The following is a 19,300-nucleotide window of genomic DNA, read 5'->3' as shown; positions in this document are numbered from 1 at the left end:
TTAAAAACACTGTGGCCTTAATCTGCAGAGGGGAACCACACGTGCGAGACAGGCATACTTCAGAGTGGAATAGGGAAGACAGGCGGAAACATTATCTTTTGACCATGTCACCCCCTCCTTGCCTTGTGGAGTCATTAGCACAGCTAAAATAACTGTCATAAAACTAATATATATTTCTGCCTCAAGAGCTGACTTCTGTGACTATTTAACCATGAGCTAACCCAGCAGACTTTCTGATCTCTTGAAGAACATGTTTTTCTGGCTCTATCAGAAACAGTTTGAACTTCAAGTTCTATATTAGAAGGATATTGGTTAGGGAGATTTTTCAAAGGTGAGCCCTCAACGCCAGTGTTTGTGCACCTCATTTCCAGGCCAGTTATCGATTGGAAGGAGCGAAAGAGGATTAGAAGGCAGACACGCATGCACATACTCACACGTACACACACACACACACACACACACACACACACACACGCATGCACACACACACGCACGCGCACACCGTGAGAGATCCTCACAATGGCAAATAATTAATACAGTGAAGAAATACTACCAGGTTACAGAAGGCAAATATTGATGCTGATGAAGTCCAATGAGAGAGGCAGGGACTTCCTCTTCGGTCTCTTGTGTCTGCAGAAGATGAAACAAAAATCTGTCCTTGTTTTCATGTGAGCTGGGGCCAGGTCACGGGGGAGCTGAATGGCTATAGGGACTGTGAGTTCAAATGAAGTTGTGTAAACCTTGGAGTCCAGAGAAGTCTGCAAGGTTTTAGTTCTCCTAACAAAAGCTAGAGTGGCTATAAAAGGACATTCTGATTAAGAGTGATACCTAAGATTGAGATCTCACCAAGTGGATTAAGATAAGGAAATGAAAAAGATGGAAAAGGGTCTTCAACACGATCTCAGGCTTTATTTCCTTTAAATCTTGCCCTATTTGTACGAGCATTTAAACACTGCCTCTAACGCTGCTGGTTAAGATAGCTCTGATGACGTGTCATGAGCAAAATCACAATTTGCCTTTCATATTAAACTATATACTTGATTGACAAAAGTCCTCAGGATTATTTTTTGAATTTCTGGTAAAATGTCAATCTAGTGATTTAGACCATGGATCTCGTAAGTAAGACCCTGCTGCTCATCTGAAAACCTCCCCCTTCCAAACTGGCAGTAATCATGGTAGAGTAGGGCTGAACCCTTTGGGTCATTTAGCTCTACGTACATGTGTGTATGTCTTCTCCTCCTTCTCAGAGAATTCGGTGTTATTTATAAATGTAGATTACTATGATACAGAATTCTGAAAACATAAATTCTAACTGAATACAAACATCTGTTAAAATGAGGGGGATATGAGGATCACTTATTGACTTTTTTTCTGTGCGTGGGTATATATTTGAAATGTTTTCCCACCAGAAACACATAGCAGAGAAATTATCTGGACCAAGACATACGTAAATGTATGGTAGGCGTGTGTGTGTATGTGTGGGTATCTCTCAGGTAACAGATGATAGATGTTGTATAAGGATCAGCAAACTTTTCTGTAAAGGGCCAGCTGGTAAATATCTTCAGCTTGGCAGGCCATATGGTGGTCTCCGTTGTATCTACTCAAGTCTGCCACGATAGCAGAAAAGCATCCATAGACAATACATTAACGATCGGATGTGGTTGTATTCTAATAAAACTTTATTCACAAAAACAGGTGGTGGGCCAGAACTGGCCAAAGTTTGCCAATCCCTGGAGAATAGATGAAGCGGTGTATCGTTCACATTGTCTTTTCACACTCATGTTGCTAAAGGAGAACCTGAGACCCAGAGAAGTGAAGTGATTTACTCTAAGACACACAGCAAAGCCAGAACCAGAATCCAGATGCCCACGATGTTCTCTTGATCCCTATAACACAGAGTGGAAGCCAAAGTGGCAGCTTAACTCCACAGGCAGAGGAGAGGATAGAAAAGTAGAACAGAGAGTGACAATGCATGCAGTGACCCACCCCCACCCCCACCCCAAATCTCTTCTTCCTGACAGTAATTGGAGCTTGTCTGTGTTTTGACCATGTTTTCATGTTTGCTTGGTTTTTAATGGGGGCAGAATCACTGGGAAGGAAGGCTTAGATCTTCCACTCCCCCAGCTCTGTGGCCTTGAAGCAAGTCACTGCCCCTCTCTGGGCTTCATTTTCTTTCAACTGTAAAATGAGGGGTTTGGTGTCATGAATTTGGACTCCCATTTCATTCTCAAATGTTACGGTCCTTCAAACGCATTCCTTCCAGTTCAGCCTTTCCCCCATCGATCCGCAACGATTCACAAGTTGCCTAAAACTTGCTCAGGCCTTGGCTGCAGAGAGGCCCTAAGTTGGTCGCCCCAGCAGGATGACATCCAGTTACATATTTCTGTGTTCGCCAGGCCCACTCACTTCCTTCAGAGCATCCCGGGAACCTGATGACCTCATTGCTTCTTGGGCCCAGAGTTGATTACCATAATAAAGGTACCCACCTGCTCACAAAGCCTTTCTGTTTCTGGCTCCGAACTGCTGAGCTGGGCATTTTACCAACTCAGTAATCTTGCTTATAGATTTATCTATCCCTTTAGAACCTCTACCCCTCACTGAACTTCTTCACAGTAAGCAGTTTTATAACAAACCGTGCCCTGATTTCGGCACATGCGAGGCACGACGAGGCCCTCCTGTGGACTTGTTCTAGGTGAGTGTGTTATTGCCACTCGTTTGTATATTTTTGCCAAGGACTCCACTTGTCCTTTCTCCACTCCAGGACTTCCATCCATTTCAATTCCTTTTAGCCAAAGTCTAGTTACATTTTCTTCCTTGAAAATATCGTGTAGGAAACAGAGTCCTGGACTGAATCTGGAGACCTGGGTTAAAACACCAATGGCGTCACAACCTATGATCCTCTAGGTCAAGTCCTGTAAGTTCTCTCCAAGCTCCCCAACTAAATCGTAGAGAAGGTAGCCTCTGTCTAATTCTTCACTGTCCACGCAATGGGTCTGTACTCTGGTTCTGCGTTGACATCACCTGGGAAGTAAAAATAAAACAAAACAAAAGAAACCAAACAGAACAAAACCAAACAAAACCAAACAAAAAAAACCCTCCAAATTTCTGAGCCCTCCTGGTCCTGCATCCTGCTGGATCCTCAATCAGGATCCCTGAGGCTGGGGCTCAAGCACTGAGCGTGACTGAATTCTCTCCAGGTCATACTAATGAGCAACCAGGCTCTCAAGTCACAGGTTTTAATGGCCTAAATCATATTGATATGAAATCCCCTTTTAAAAGGGGCTTGTTGGGATCCCTGGGTGGCTCAGTAGGTTAAGCATCCGACTTCAGCTCAGGTCATGATCTCACGGTTTGTGGGTTCGAGCCCTGCGTCGGGCTCTGTGCTGACAGCTCAGACAGAGCCTGGAACCTGCTTCAGATTCTGTGTCTCCCTCTGTCTGCCCCTCCGCCACTTGCACTTGTCTCTTGCATTGTCTCAAAAATAAATAAAGCGTTCAAAAATTTTTTTAAAAAATAATAAAAAGGCCTTATCGGTGTGGGGTACTGTTATTTTTGTCATTATTTCACTTAGTACTGAATGTTGTATACTAACATTCTGTACAAATCAAGTGAAATAAAGTGAGTAGATGAATAAAATATGATACTGTGATTTATAATAAGAAATAGGTATTTGGTTTCGTCCTGTTTCTGGCTCACAGCTCCTCTAGCCCTTTAAATTTCCAGAGCCATAAGAGCAGGGGAATATCTTTTGTTTAATTTGGTCTCTTGTCCTTTTTTCTTGAAATCTCCTCAGAGCTATGAAATGGGTGTCTTGTTGTTTATATCGAGCCTTTTCAACAATAACTGAGTTAGGTTAATGAGGTGACTTTAGGAATCCCTGAAGCTGGGGATGGGGGTGATGACTGGCCACCCAAAGCTTGTTGCTGGGGGACCAGCCATATGATTAGAGAGTTGGACTTTTCAGTCCCACCTCCCTGGAGGAGACTGAGTTCAAGTACCTATCGTCAATGATTTAATCAATCATGCCTGTGGAATGAAACCTCTATAAAAACCCCAAAGGACAGGATTCATAGAGCTTCCAGGCTGGTGAACAAGTGGACATTTGGGGAAGGGGGCCTGCCATAGAGTGGATGGAGGCTCGGAGCCCCTTCCCACATACCTTGCCTTGTGCACTTCTTCTATCTAGCTGTTCCTAAGTTGTATCTTTTTACAATAAACTGGTAATCTGGTGAATAACATATTTCTCTGAGTTCTGTGAACCACTCTAGCAAATTAATCAAACCCTAGGAGGGGATCATTGGCATGTCTCATTTATAGCTAGTAGATCGGAAGTACAGGTGACAATCTGGATTTGTGACTGGTGTCTAAAGGGGATAGGAGGAGTCCTGTAGGACTAACCCTTAACCTGGGGGATCTGATGCTATCTCTAGGTCGATAGTGTCAGAATTTAGTTACATTGCAGGACACCCAGGTGGTGTCTGAGAATTGGTTGGTGCAGGAAAGCCCCCCACCCCCATTGGAGTTGCTCTCAGAATCATATGTGGCCTATCCTGCTGCATATTTTAGTTCTTGGAGGTTTCCCTTGAGATACACAGACTTTCTAGATTAAAATTAGGGTCAGGTAATTTAACCACCCAACAGCCCCACAGGACCAGGTTAAATGTGCTGCCAATTTGTTTAATCCTATGGAAACCCTGAGAGATGAGGTTGGTGGCCCCATTTTTTTAAAAAAATTTTTTTTTTCAACGTTTTTAATTTATTTTTGGGACAGAGAGAGACAGAGCATGAACGGGGGAGGGGCAGAGAGAGAGGGAGACACAGAATCGGAAACAGGCTCCAGGCTCCGAGCCGTCAGCCCAGAGCCCGACGCGGGGCTCGAACTCACGGACCGCGAGATCGTGACCTGGCTGAAGTCGGACGCTTAACCGACTGTGCCACCCGGGCGCCCCAAGTGGCCCCATTTTTTAAGCGAAGCAATTAAAGCTTGGGAAGGCACATCACTGTGGGGAAGGTCCCGTAACTGGGAAGTGGGAGTGTTGAGACCAAACATCGGAGTCAAGGGTTCATTGCATTAGATTTTAGCTGCTTCCTGATCCTACCATGGAGCTTAAAACCCCACCGTTTCAAATCGCAGACGACAAATGGGTAACACTAATGACGGCAGTAATATCGTATTATCAACTCTTCAAGACGCTTTCACTTGTTTCGGAGAATCCTCTGATTGAAATAGCAATCTCAGGTGGCCGCTACAAGGTCGTCCTCCATTTAAAGCTGGGTACGGTTTCAAACACTTCAAAATCTCCCAGGAAATGAATGCTATCAACTCATAGTAGCTAGGTTCTCAGGCTATCCCATTATGAGCCTGCACCACGCTGAGGAGGAGGCTGGGTCAGGGGCTGCTCAAGATCCCACCGTGGGAAACATAAATTTACGAAGTGACCTAGCTTTTCCACTCCTGGGTACCTACCCAAAAGAAAGAAATGGAAACATCCATCCAAACAAAAGCTTGTACCCAAAACTTCATAGCTGCCCCAAGCAAAAAATGAAAATGAAAACCAAACCAACTTCATAGCCACGTTATTCACTATAGCTAACAAGTAGAAACAACACAAACGTCCTTCAACAGATGGACAGGTAAACAAAATGGGGTGTACCCACACAATCAAACACCGTTTTTAGACTTAAGGAGTGGAGTAGCATACATGCTGTAGCACGGACACATCTCAGGGGACGTTGTGCTAAGCAGATACAGCCAGATGCAGAGAAGTGCCTGATGTATCATTCTGTTTATGTGAGATGCCCCTAAAAGGCAAGTCCTGGGGGTCAAAAAAATGGACCCGTGGTCATTTGAGACTAGAAGGTGGGAATGGGTTAATTACAAAAGAGTACAAGGAGGATCTTTGCGAGCCGTTAGAAATGTTCTAAAATGCAATTGTGGTCATGGTTGCACCTCGGTGAAAGTTTACCATGAAAGAAATCATTGAATTTCTCACTTCAAATGGGTAAATGTTATGGTGTGTAGATTTTGTCTAAGTGTGAGCACGCGTGTGTGCGTGCACGCATTGGGAGCCTGCCGGAAGTAAGACAGCAAGGTTATGGTGGTTCAAAATTTAACTTTTCCTTTACTCACTAAAACTTGCTGGCAGAACGTCAGACCTCTAGCCCATGGAATTGCACGGGAATCCAGATTGGGGAGACATGTTGGAACCAAAGTCCATTCTGAATTTCTAATGAAGAAACTGACCTTCCCAGGAACAAGAAGGTTTACATCGCCCTATGAGAGCTCACACCTTCTGCACTGAATATCTGGCAGGTTGTTGGCCATCTGGAGCCCACTCTCTGGGCATGGTGTAAGAACCTGGGGTGATCAACAGTGTCAAGGATGGCTCACACTGGCCACTGAAGGGGCCCACATACCAAACCAGCCACTTATTGCAGATGCCCATTTATGGTCCAGTTTGCTACTGTTTCCCAGATTCAGTGACTCTCAGCCAGGACATTGCAGGTGAATCATTGTCAAGTCTCTTTCTTTCTTTTTCTTTCCTTTTCTTTCTTTCTTTCTTTCTTTCTTTCTTTCTTTCTTTCTTTCTTTCTTTCTTTCTTTCTTTCTTTCTTTCTTTCTTTCTTTCTTTTTTTCTTTCTTTCTTTCTTTTTCTTTCTTTCAGAGAGAGGGCGCAAGTGAGTGAGGGGCAGAGAGAGAGAGAGAGAGAGAAAGAGAGAGAGAGAGAGAGAGAGAGAGAGAGAGAGAGAAAAGCAGGGCTTATGTTCACCCGAAGTGGGGCTCAAGCTCACCCAATGTGGGACTCGAACTCACGAACTGTGAGATCATGACCTGACCCAAAGTCCGATGCTTAACCTACTGAGCCACCCAAGTGCTCCAGTCTATTTTTTTTCTCCCCTTTAGCCTGCTCCACTCAGAAAACTCACTTCTGTTCAAGCAGACTTTCTCCAGCCAGAACACTGTTTCTTTGTTCATATGTATGATGACGTTACAGATTTATCTTCTCACACTGTGGTGTGATTATGCTGACCCACTTTCCTGACAGGAAGATGTGAAGGTGTGACTGCAGGTGGCCAGCCCTCCTATTATCTCACAAAGGCCCTGCTCTCCTAGATTCTGGAGGTGCCCAATACTCCTGCAGATTGAACAGGTATAGACATTGGCTTGAACCTCATACACTTCTTATTCTCTTAAATATGAGTTGAACAAACAGTTGCCTTTTCTCAAAGTGGGTTTAATATTGGCGTGTTCCTAGCATCTCCTCTTAACATGAAATCCCGATCTCTTAAGCCACTGCTGCTCCTTCCTCATGGAGTTGGATACAAAGACTGGGATAGAACTGGGTCATCACAATACTCCAGATAATCTTAATACCATTGCCTGAGAAAGTGGGCAATATGGGGCGGGCCGCCCTGACATGTATAGGCCACATCGGGTCTGCCCCTCTCCTATGGAACTGCAGGGACTCCCAATAGGGACTGAGATGCTTGGCACTGGAGAGACTGTCTGCATGTTGCCAAAATAATTAGCGAGCTTTGGCTGCTTGTTGGGAAGGGTCTGCCAGCCCTGATCCCAACCTTCCCTGGACCCGTAGCTCTAACACGAACCCCAGCCCTAGACTCAGATGACCCCCTTCTTAAATGTGACAAAAATACCAAGCACCCGGCACGATGGTGGCATTTTTCCATCAGTAACATTACTGTTTCATGCTTAGCACCATCTGTAACCTCATCCCAACCATGATGTTGTTAATCTTCTCTTCGGATTTAATAAAAACTTATTTACATTTGTTGAATGTCTAGAGTATCCCATGTCAGAATATTTCTCATCATTGTATTCATTGATCTACCTGTAAATTTATAGATGATCTATACATTCCTCCCCAAAGGCTAAAAAATTAGCTTTTTATCTGTGTTCTGTCATCTGCCTATTTATATCTAATTCAGGGTTTTTTAGTATCAGCACTACTGGCATTTTGGGAAAGATAATTCTTGGGGGTCTGTCCTATTGTTGTGGGGTATATAGCATAATACTGAACCTCTGTCCACTAGATTTTAGTAGCACTCACTACCCAAGCCTCTGGTATCAAAAATTTCCCCAAACAATGCCACACGTCCCCTAGGAGGAAGGGAGAACAAGATTGACCTATTATCTATTCATTTCTCTCTATTGCTTTTTTCAAGAAGGTATGGAGTAGACATTATCACTCCCATTTTACAGCTGAAGAAACTGAGGTTGAGGGTTTAGGTGACTTATACAAAGTTACATAAGCAGTAAATGGTGGTGCTGGGTTACAAAGTAAAGTTGCCTTATTAGAAAAGGCCATTTTTTTTCTAGGATGCTAGGCCATTTTAAATTAAATGCAGTGTTATGCGTTTTATCCTCAATGCCATTTTTCTCCTTTATTCTCAACCTAAAATCATTTCCAAAGTTAACTCTGACTCTCAACACAGAGGTCTTCCAGCCCAAACCTATGTGAATGTATTTATGCTCCAAACCTTCATTCTAATCCTGTCTTCAAGTCAAGATGAAACCTTATTTCCAACCTCAGTTCTCCAACCAGTGCTTTCTAAAGTCTGTTTTCGTGTCATCCCACACGACGTGGGCTGGATCTCAGCCTGGAAGAGAGCCCTGCAGTGCCGGTTAACCGAGCAGAAGTGAATAAGCCCATTTACGGCCGGGACATGTATATTGTTCCATCCTAAAGAAAAAGAAAGCGTCAGGTTCCTTCTCTGGTGAGCCAGCAAGTAAGTGGGCATACAGGCCCTTGGCTGCCACAAATCCCCGAAGTTGGGATGTATGGAAATTCCAATAAAAGAAGGCTTCTATTTGTACTTTCCAGTGACAGGCTGGAACTTATAAATGTAACTTCTGGAAAACTGAGCAAATGGAAAAAGGGGCTTTAACCGATCTGTTGACTTCTCGGGGCCTGATGTTTTGGTTCAGCTCTTACAGAGTGGTTTTGATTTCTGCCACAATACTCTGATGCTCATTAGATGGCTGACGGCTTCTGGCCTCCATGTCCAGAATTTAAACAGGGAGAGGTATTGTTTTATGGCAATTAACAGTGATGCTTGGAAGAGATGGCAACAAGCTGAAAAAAATTAATTGAAAATTTAACCTTCAAATAAAAATACTTGGACCTTAGGCTTCCATTTGTAAGTAGCTTATGCTGTCTGTGCATATTCTGTTATATTATTTAAGTATTTCCTACACCATTTCTGATTAATACAGCAGTGCTATTTTCCAGTCCAGTCTCCTTAATAAATATATGTGTCAAATATCTATTTCCTCCCCTGAATGCAAAGACTTTTAATTTCCCTTGTTTGCATGTGCTAACTGGTTGTGTAACGAGATTAGCAGCTCTGTCTTCTTTTTTCTTCAGCAGATTTTATAAGAAAAGCCGGTGGGCTCCCAGACAAAGTTAAAAAGGTATCTTCTTTAATTTTGCATATTGTTAGCTGCAGTCCGGTTGCTAATGTTTGTTTTGTTTCCATCTGTCAAAAGCAATGCCAAAATACGTTGTGTTTGTCTTGAGTTGGCTCAGTTAGCCCTCCGCTGGAAACAGTTCTGTCATTTCGTGTTTGGTTAAGGCCCCGATTCACCAGCGCCCATACGAGGGCCCATCTCTGCCAAAGGCTGCCAGTGCACGTTTAATCCAACTTCCTGGGAAACGTCGGCCTGACACAGAAAAAAAGAGAAAGGTGGGGTCGTGCCCTAGCAGAAATGTTAATTTGGAGCCAGTCCCGTCTCTGCAGTGGGTCCTGGCCTGATCCTGGAACCCTGTTCCTGCGGAGGTAGCAGGGCCCCGCTAACAGGTCACGTGGGGAGAGTGGCTTTGTCAGTGTCAGCATGGGACAGCCCCCCAGACGTGCTGCCTCCATGTGAGTCTGACAGAGTGTGCGTGTGCTGGGGCTGCCATAACAGAATACCACAGGCCGTGTGGCTCGAAGAACAGACACTTCTTTTCTCCTGGAGGCAGACTGTCCAGGAGCTTGGTGACGTCTGGAGCAGTTTCTCCTGAGGTCTCTCTCCTTGGATCTCAGGTGGTCGATGATCATCTTCTCCCTGGGTCTGCACATCATCTTCCCTCGGTGCCTGTATCTTCTCTGTGTCAGAATTTCCTCTTTACAAGATCCCTGGTCACATTGGATTAGGGCCCACCATAATCACCTCATTTTAACTTCGTGATGTCTTTAAAGACCCCGTGTCCAAATACAGTCACATCCTGACGCACTAGGGGTAGGACTTCAACATAACACTTCTGGCTTAAAATTTATTTCTTTTTAATTTTTTTTTAAATGTTTATTTATTTTTGAGACAGAGAGAGACAGAGCATGAACAGGGGAGGGTCAGAGAGAGGGAGACACAGAATCTGAAACGGGCTCTAGGCTCTGAGCTGTCAGCACAGAGCCCGACACGGGGCTTGAACTCACGGACTGTGAGATCATGACCTGAGCCGAAGTGGGACGCTTAACCAACTGAGCCACCCAGGTGCCCCTAAAATTTTTTTTTAAATATTATCAGGCAAGAAGGGAAAGATCTTAGGCCCAAAACTGTAAAAATGGCCAGTCTGTAACTTCTCTCTCTCACTCTTGCTGTGTGTGTGTTTCTCTCTTTTTCCCCTCTTACTCTTCTTGCTTTTCCCCTTTCTCTCTCTGTGAATAAAAGCTCTAGCCACCATAAATGTGCAGTCAGCGTGTCTCACAGGATGTAGTCTTCTGACTCCGAATGTATGCAGTTCAAATCCTGAGTTGGCCTCTTATGAGCCACATGGCCGGGGGCAGGTTGCTTCAGTTCCTTGAGTCTTAGGTTCCTCGTCTTTAAAGTGGAATTATAACCACTACCCCAGCTGATTTTGTTTTGTAAGGGTGATAAGGTGCTTCTGAGGGGACCGGTGGCACATCAGGTTTGGCAAGTGCGAATGTTCTGTCCCGAGTACAGACAGTGGTGTGTGTGTTGCAATAGAGCTTTAAAAGTAATAACACAACTGACTTTTCTTTTTAATGTCTATTTATTTATTTTGAGAGAGAGAGCACAAGAGAGCACACAGGCAGAGACAGAGGGAGAAAGAGAGAGAGTCCCAAGCAGCCTCCGTGATGCGGGGTTCAAACCCATGAACCGTGAGATCACAGCCTGAGCCAAGATCAAGAGTTGGACACTTAACTGACTGAGCTGCCCAGGGGCCCCAACACAACCGACTTCTTAAACAATGTCACTGGTAAAATACCCTTCATTGGGGACAGATGGCTTCCACTTCCAATCCATCCTCCCTTGTATGGAACAGAAGGGCATTATCTTTATTTCTACCTATTTCATATTAAATACATGTGTTTTTTTTCTCTCTGTCTCCCACAAACACTCACTGTCTCACACATACACACACTCTCTCTCTCTCTCTGTCTCTCTCTCACACACACACACACACACATACATACACACTCACATCTGTGTCTTGAATTTAGTCATTCACAGGACAGTTTAACCAAAGGTATTTCACATGGCTGCACATCTTATTTTGAATTTATTTTACTCAGAAATTACCAAGCCTTATATATATATGAGAGAGAAGAGTCATCATTTATTGTTGTTTTAAAAAGAGAAGGCGTTCTGGGCTCTGGTTACAGCCTTCCTCCTCTTTCTTAAATCCCCTCAATTCTGTCAGTCAGCTTCCAGGACTGGGCCCTGCCAGAGGACCTCTTGCTATGAATTAAAATCAAAATATCCAACAACTGACCCCAGAAGAAGTGTGTGTGGCTGGGCTCATAGTTTTTATTATTCCATGCCCCTTTCTGAAGTGATACCCCGAACCCCTGGCAGCTTTATATAAAGTAGCTACTTACTTAATTACTATATTACTTAAGGAGCTGTTGTCTATAAACAGAAAGACAGAGAGTTTGTTAGTAGTGCTAAAAACCAAAAAAAAAGCGACAATAAAACACAGGACTCTGAATGGTACATTTCCTGGTTTGGGTGGGAGACATCTGTCTTCACAAAGTATCAAAACGTCTGAACCCTTGGTGTAAATCATTAAGTCCTTCCAGTGAATAGTCCACATTGGGATTTTACAAAGTAACTTCTTCCGTGTAGATCTTTGACCCTGGGAGAAATAGACGGTGGTGTGCATAGTGCCCGGGGCATCAGGCAGTTCTTAAAATGGTAGTTACAACAGCCATTTAATAAAATGGAGATACTTGATTATATCATTGTAAGTGAAAATAAGAAGCAAAGTATGTTATATAACGCATGTTAAAATGCTTAATGGTAAAAAAGGAACCCATCTAATAAATATCCAATAACGTCTGAAACTTAGCACAGTCACACAGGAATGCATCTGGAAAGAGCCCTCTTCCGTGAGGTGGGGAGTCGGCCTTTCCTCTGCTCTGTCCTCATTGAGTATCAGAATCTGTCTCCCATTAGTCTGAGCCTGATTTGGATTTCTGTGATGGACAGAGCGTGTTGTACGGGACTTGGAGGGTAAAGGGTGTGGTTGAACTGAGGATATCATAAAGGAGTCAGAGGGCGGGTCAGCATGGTTGAACTCAATCTGAAATGAAAATTTTATGGAGATATTTAGACGGTTGGCATACCCATGATTCACATAACCTTTGAATGTTACAAAGCAGGGCCTGGATAAAAACTTCCAATTTCCTCCAAGACATTTATCGGTTTTTTCTCACTTTGTTCATTTTCGCTATCCAAGCTCTCTTCTTCCCATGCCATTCTGGACACATGTAGACTTGTCCCAAGGTCACACTTCTGTGGGGCAGGCCGAGGACTATGGGATGCAGGATTTCCTAGGTTCCTGCAACTAGAAATAGTTAAATTCATAGAATGTGAACAACACAACTTATTATAAGTCATGTTCTAAGGGCATTCTGCTTTCCTCCATTGTGTTCCACCATATCCAGCTACTTCTCTGGTTTGTCTGTGCACCCCCTCTGTTTTCTGCACCCAGATATGGTTCGGTTCCTTTGATCGCCATGGGGTGTAGTGCTGGGGAGGGTGTTTGGCAGCAGCAATTATTTTTTCAAAATGGGAAAATACAAATAATAAAAGGAGTGTCTCAGCTACAGGGGTATAGATTTCACACCTCTTCCTAAATACCACGATTTGACCCTCCCGGTAGGATTTGGCTGATGAATCCTTTCCACCCACAGCCACAAGACTCAACATTGAGAAGACGGCCTGGAAGGAAACATATGGAGATGTTAAATAATGGCTGCGTTCGGTCCTGGGATTTGGGGGCTTTTTTGTTCCGTTGTTCTCCAGCTGTCTTTTAGGGACTTTGACCAAACAAAACAAAACAAAAAAACCTGTAACAGTCATGGTAATTTTTCATGTGCATACCAAACTCCTTGACATTATATGAACTAAATTTTGTTAATTTCAACACTTCTCACATATAAGAAATTGAAATAATTGAAATTGAAATTTACAAAGAGGACTAATAAAAAATTCCCCTTACAATCATTACCATATGCTGGATGCTGGTAGGAATAATTTTCTAATCTAATAATTTGAAAAATATATTTGTAAACCAATATAAATAGAAAGACATGGAGAAGATTGTCCATAATAAAAAAAATGTGGGGCTGTTTCAGTCCATCCCAGCCTTTATTTAATCCCTCATTTATTCATTCAGTCTTATATATGGGCTAGGCCATGGGATTCACTGGGGGAAGTAAGTACATAGTCCCTGTCCTCAGGGGGTTTGTCGTCTATGTTAATTTCCTATCTGAAAAAATATATCCTTGGATTTAACAGATACTAAATTAAAGTGAGTGGAGAGAAAAAGCAGTAGTTTGCAGAAGTGTATTTTGCATGTATAAAGTATGGAGGATGAAATTTTATTCTCCACCTGCTGCACACACATACACCCTCCCCCCCCACCCCCCACACACACTTTCACACTCTCTCTATCTGGCTCAGAGACTCAGGATTTATACCAATCATAAAAATAGTCATTTATTTAAAGCACTTATTCTTCTGGAAGGGTCAGTTGGCTCCCCCATATCTTGCTCCATCCTACTGGTGCCTAGTCAAAGGAAATTCAGACAAGCAGTGAGGGTGAACAGGGCCCCCTTACATCTCAGGGACCATAATTCCTATATGGAAAGGGCTGGGTGGGGGCAGAGAAAGGAAAGTCCCTGGCAGCAGTGCTGACAATAAACGTGACTTCTGTGTTTCATTGATTCGTTGGTTTCACATGTCAGAGAACCAAACAGATGGATTAGGAGAGGATCTCACCTTGGTCCCGCAGTACCTGAATGGAAGAACACTCCTGCGGACGAACAAATCCGTGTGGCATCATTCAAGAACGTTTATCACAAAACAAGTCAGTGGTAGTGAATGGGAAGTACTACAGTACGAAAGAAAAATAACATCACCCCGAAAATCATTTGTTGTAAAAGTTAGGTGTGGAGGAAACATAGAGAATGTTTGGTAAAATACGGGAAGACGGGTCCTAAAACGGTCTTTGGAAGCCATTTCAAAAATAACACAAACATATGAAAATATGAAGCTCAGGATACAAGAAAAGATTGCGAGACTAATAGGAGGTAAATGGCTCCCTACCCACAATTAAGACAGAAATGATCAGAAAGTCAAATCCAAGCTGATTAGGATAAATTCAAAACATGTCCGCTAAATAGATCCCTCCTTCCCGTTTTCCCTCCCTGCTCTCTTTCTTTCTTACGTATTTACTGAGCATTCAATATGTGTCACAGGAATACAAATAAAAAGATGAGAAAAAGATAGAGAGGCAGAGAATGGTTATAATACACATAAATTTTTGATATTTCTGAAGATTAAAAGAGCAATGGAAAGAAAACAATCATCAAGGGTATAATTAGATACAATTTTCTAAAGCTGAAAGGATCCAAATACGGAGATCAAACATCCCCACTGTATTATAAGAAGAGATAATGAAAAGAAGATTTACACCTAGAATACCATAGCAAATTCCAGAAAATAGAGTGACTGGTACAGTGTTTTCAGAGAAAAACATGTGACTCAAGAATGGGAAAACCAGCCAAATGCCTATTTGCCGGTAAGGGCCAAAAGCAAAACACAAACAGAACAAAAATCTCCAGAAAACCTACACAAACACAAAATGAACAAACAAAAAACAGGTTGAAAAACTTTTAAAATAAATTTCCCCTAAAATCTTATTCAGTGGGGGGAAAGAATGTGAATATGAGTTACACACACTGATACTGACTTGAAATTAGAGACTCAAGAATGGGAAGCCATGGTATGAAAAGGATGGTTACAAGCAAAGAAAAGAATGAATTTGAAGTCAAAAACTGTAAATATCCTTCTAATTTGAATGCAAATATAATTCTTCAAAGAGATGATTCTCAGTCGTCCAGTACTAATCTAATAGGAAATGGGTTTATGAAAGGGAGGTGAAAAACACAAACTCACTACGTTGCTCATCTTACAAGGAGGTGAGAGTTGATGTGAAATCTTGTGAATCAGAGAAAAAAATGACTCAAATATATAAAAGCAATGCAGAGCAAAGCAAAATTTGTAAAACAGCTCCTTCCAAACTGCTGGGAAAAAAATAAGCAAAAACAAAATGTAGACCAAAAAACTAAAAATGTGGTTAAAGAAGGAAATGGTCAAGCAATATGAAAAGCTGATATAAAACAAGATGATCAAGTCAGTCAATAATAACATTAACTGATTCTCGTCTTAGTTATTATATGCCAAGAATCTGCTGTCAGCACTTTTTATGCACCTCATTGAATCCTTTTTAATAGATGAGTAAACTGAGGCACAGGTGTTTAAGTACATTGACAGTGCTTACAGCAGATCTCTTGGCAGTTAGTATTGACCCTGACATCTGGCATTGCAGACAGGCAACGTTTTTATCTAAGCCTGCCTTGGGCAGAGAGGATGCTCCCTAAAATCTATAAGATCTTATAGGTAGTTTCCTGTGATCTTATCCCCCTGCCAACTCAACACTGTTACAGCTCCACTGTTATATTGAGAGCACAGGAGAAGAGGGCAGTGGGAAGAAGAATACACGAAGAAGTACCTGATTGATAATATTGTTATTGTAAACACTGGGATTTTCCCTAGGAGTCACGTCTTACATACCTCTCTCATTTTGCCTATGTTTTCAGAGTGCCCCATGGCTTCTATAGCCTACAGGCGTGCTTGCTTAAGCAGCACATTCTCACCAGCAGGCAGGAGTAAAATGATGTGAAGGGCTGGTAGTTCACAGCTCTGCATCCCAGAGGAAACCGCACAGAGAGAGGTTCCTGGACTGCCCGGGAGAGGCTTCTGTTGATGTTTTTAGACCCTTTTAAAAGGTTCTATATAATTAACAATATTCTCCAACAATGAGAAGACCAAACTTCTCTTATTATGTTCAACAGTAAATTCCCACCTGGTGTTACATACAACTAAAAGACCAAGGACGTTGGAAAAATTGGATAAAACACATTATCGAGGAAATGCAAAAACAGAGAAACCAGCGCTGACAACATTGGTTTCCAACAAACTTTATTCCAGGCCGAATAATATTAAAGGAGACAAAGAATGTCATTTTACAATCCACAGTGAAGATAAAATAGTCATGAAAATTTATTTGCTGAATTACATAACATCAAAATATATAAGGCTAAAAATGTTCGAAATAAAATGGGAAATTTACAGACACGTGTTTGTTTTGGGAGGCTGAGACATACCGCTCTTATCCTTGGCAGGGAAGAGATTCAAAATACATAAGTACATAGACAAATTTAAATAAAATAATAACATTCATATTTTAAAATAAAAATGTTTCCTTAGGCTTTCATGGAAGATTGATCACATTTGCTCTTATGCTAAGCCATAAGAATAAGCATGACACATTCCTTATAGGGGATATTTTATAAGATCAACTCTCCAAATTTAATGTCAGATAAATACAGATGAAAAATAAAAGTCAAAACAATAATAACAATTAAAATTCCCCTCTAACTAATTTTTGGTTAAAGAGTAATGGGACCTAAGTTAGTAATTATTTAGAAATAATATTAAAGTAAGAATATTTTATTGTGAACACAAGTTATAGTTCCAAAGCTTTACTCCAAGGCAAAGTCATAACAGAAGTCAATTCCTTAGTCAATAAGAAGTAATAAAAGTAAATTAATCAGTCTCTTTCAGATGTTAGACTGAGAACCCAAAACCCCTGGGGATACTAGGCAAATACAAATGATGAAGATAAGAATAGAAATAAACTGAAATAGGAAATAATTAGAAAATAAAAGAACTAAGTTAGCCCAGTGTCTAGGTCTGTCTGTCTCTCTGCCCTCTATCAAAAATAAATAAACCAATCAACTAGATCAATTTCTTATCATCTTATTAAAAAATAAGAATCACCATTTATCCTTAAGGAAAATTAGAGACTAGATCACTCCAAATATAGAGAAGGCTTAAAAATAAGAGAATGCAATTAAAATGTACACACTCTAGGTCAGTACATTAATAAAATTATTGATAAAATTTATTAGGGAAGAAATAGAAATAACTGAAATTGGCTAAAAAAACCCCACAACCCAATAATTAATTGAAGAGACCAATTACCATGGAAGAAAATGAAAACATCCTGTCTAACGTGGCAGGCAATTCCATTGATGGCTTCTGTCATACCATTGAAGATCAGATCGTTTCTGTGAGTCATAAATCATCTTAAAGCACAGGCAAAATATGAATATGTACTTCTAAGTTAGTAATATCACAGGCTATGTATATTTGATATAACTTTCTTTTTTAAAAATTTTTAACGTTTATTCATTTTTGAAAGATGAAGGGAGACAGAGCATGAGTGGGGGGAGGGGGAGAGAGAGAGGGAGACACAGAGCCCTGTGGGACCACCTCCTCCAGCCAGGCCGCCGGACTCTGTTTGCATGCAGGGCTTCCTAACTGCACGCTTCCATCGTCTTCTCTCTCCAACTGCACAGGATGGGCTGAGAATCTGCTTGCGGGGTAATCAGTCATTTGTCGCTCTGACCACTCAAGGACAAGAAGAGACTTCTATGGACAGTTTTTGTAGTTATACTGAGATATGTGAGAGCCCTAAATTTGAAATAAAAGAGCCACACCTGATGGACGGCGGGAGGGCTCTAGTTGTTCTGGGAGCCATACGTCTTGGCTCTTCTGTTGAGCGCTTTACTGGGTGTTGTTGTGGGGGTGGTATCATGGACTTTCTTTGCAAAATGAATAAGAAAGAAAAGGAAGGAGAAGGGGTGGGGGGAGGGTCAGGAGAAGGATCAGGACCCAAATAGGTGGGCTACTTTTCTCTTGAGGGAAATTTGGATAAAGGAGCCACCACGGTTCAGCATTCACCCTGAGTAAGAGAGAAGGAACTTTTATTTTCATGCTCCAGCGAAAGACGGAAGAGAAAATAAAACAGAACAGACTGACGAACAAACAGAACTAGTTAGTTTTTCTCCCTCCAGACTGTGAGGAGTGGAAAGTCACCTTAAACCCTGAGCCGTGAATCCTGACTCAAGGAATGTGATACATGGAGCTAGGGTTTTAAGAGGGATTTTGGAAAACTTTGAGTTGACCTCCTCACTCAGGAGAAAGATGCATCCAAACCCCTTGACAAGCAAGTCTGTCTGCCTCTGGGTGAATTTATCTCAATTTGACCCCACGTGTGCACGGAGTCAGAATTCACTGCCTGCCTCTGGCCTCCAGGATGGGGGGAGGGGGTTCTGACTCCTCCACCCCCAAAGTGAGCGATAGTGGTTAGTTATGCTCTAGCTTACTTCTGGTTCTAGCTTCCGGTTCTCCCTGCCACTCCCGGGGGCTGGGACAGACTTTAAATCCTGTGTGGTCCTGAGAGCACTTTGGGTGTAGACAGATTCATGAAGAGAAATTGCTTGCGAGGCCCTGGAAGGTTATAGAAAAGCAAATGCCCCAGCTGAGGTCAGGTTGAGAGAGACATGAGAAGGTCAGTCCAGAGCAGGAAAGGAGAGCATACTCAAGTCGTGCATCTGGAGGGGGGTTTGATAGAGGCCTTCTTTATAAGCATGTGCCTGGGTGTACAGAAACCCCAAGGGGGAGTGCAGTGCCCCGGGACTAGTAATGGTGTGGGGAGGGGTTGTTATCCTTGTCACCCTGGGCCTATAAAGGCAAAGAGAGGGAAGGTGGACAGCATCTGGAAGGAGAGGTTGGCAAGAAGAGGGGTGCCAAGACAGGAGCCGTGGCAGTTGGAGCCAACCTGAGGCAGATCTGCACAAGGGGGACGGAGAAGGGGGGTGAATGGTAGAAGAAAAGGTACCGTGACCTCACTCGCCT

The 19,300-nt window shown here is 42.5% G+C and overlaps 1 long non-coding RNA gene across 2 annotated transcripts in view; it reads left to right on the top strand.

Annotated features, from left to right (window-relative positions):
* Window positions 1-19,300, top strand: part of LOC131499573 (uncharacterized) — an 815,236-nt gene that overhangs the window by 518,262 nt on the left and 277,674 nt on the right. For both annotated transcript variants that reach the window (XR_009255960.1, XR_009255961.1), the window contains one exon: window positions 9,390-9,433. This is a non-coding gene — a long non-coding RNA (uncharacterized LOC131499573). The remainder of the gene's footprint in view (window positions 1-9,389; window positions 9,434-19,300) is intronic.

This window comes from Neofelis nebulosa, chromosome 17, assembly GCF_028018385.1.
Source record: "Neofelis nebulosa isolate mNeoNeb1 chromosome 17, mNeoNeb1.pri, whole genome shotgun sequence".
In the NCBI taxonomy this organism is placed as follows: domain Eukaryota; kingdom Metazoa; phylum Chordata; class Mammalia; order Carnivora; family Felidae; genus Neofelis; species Neofelis nebulosa.
The sequence above is the reverse complement of the archived record's forward strand: the minus strand, read 5'-3'. Positions and strand labels throughout refer to the sequence as shown.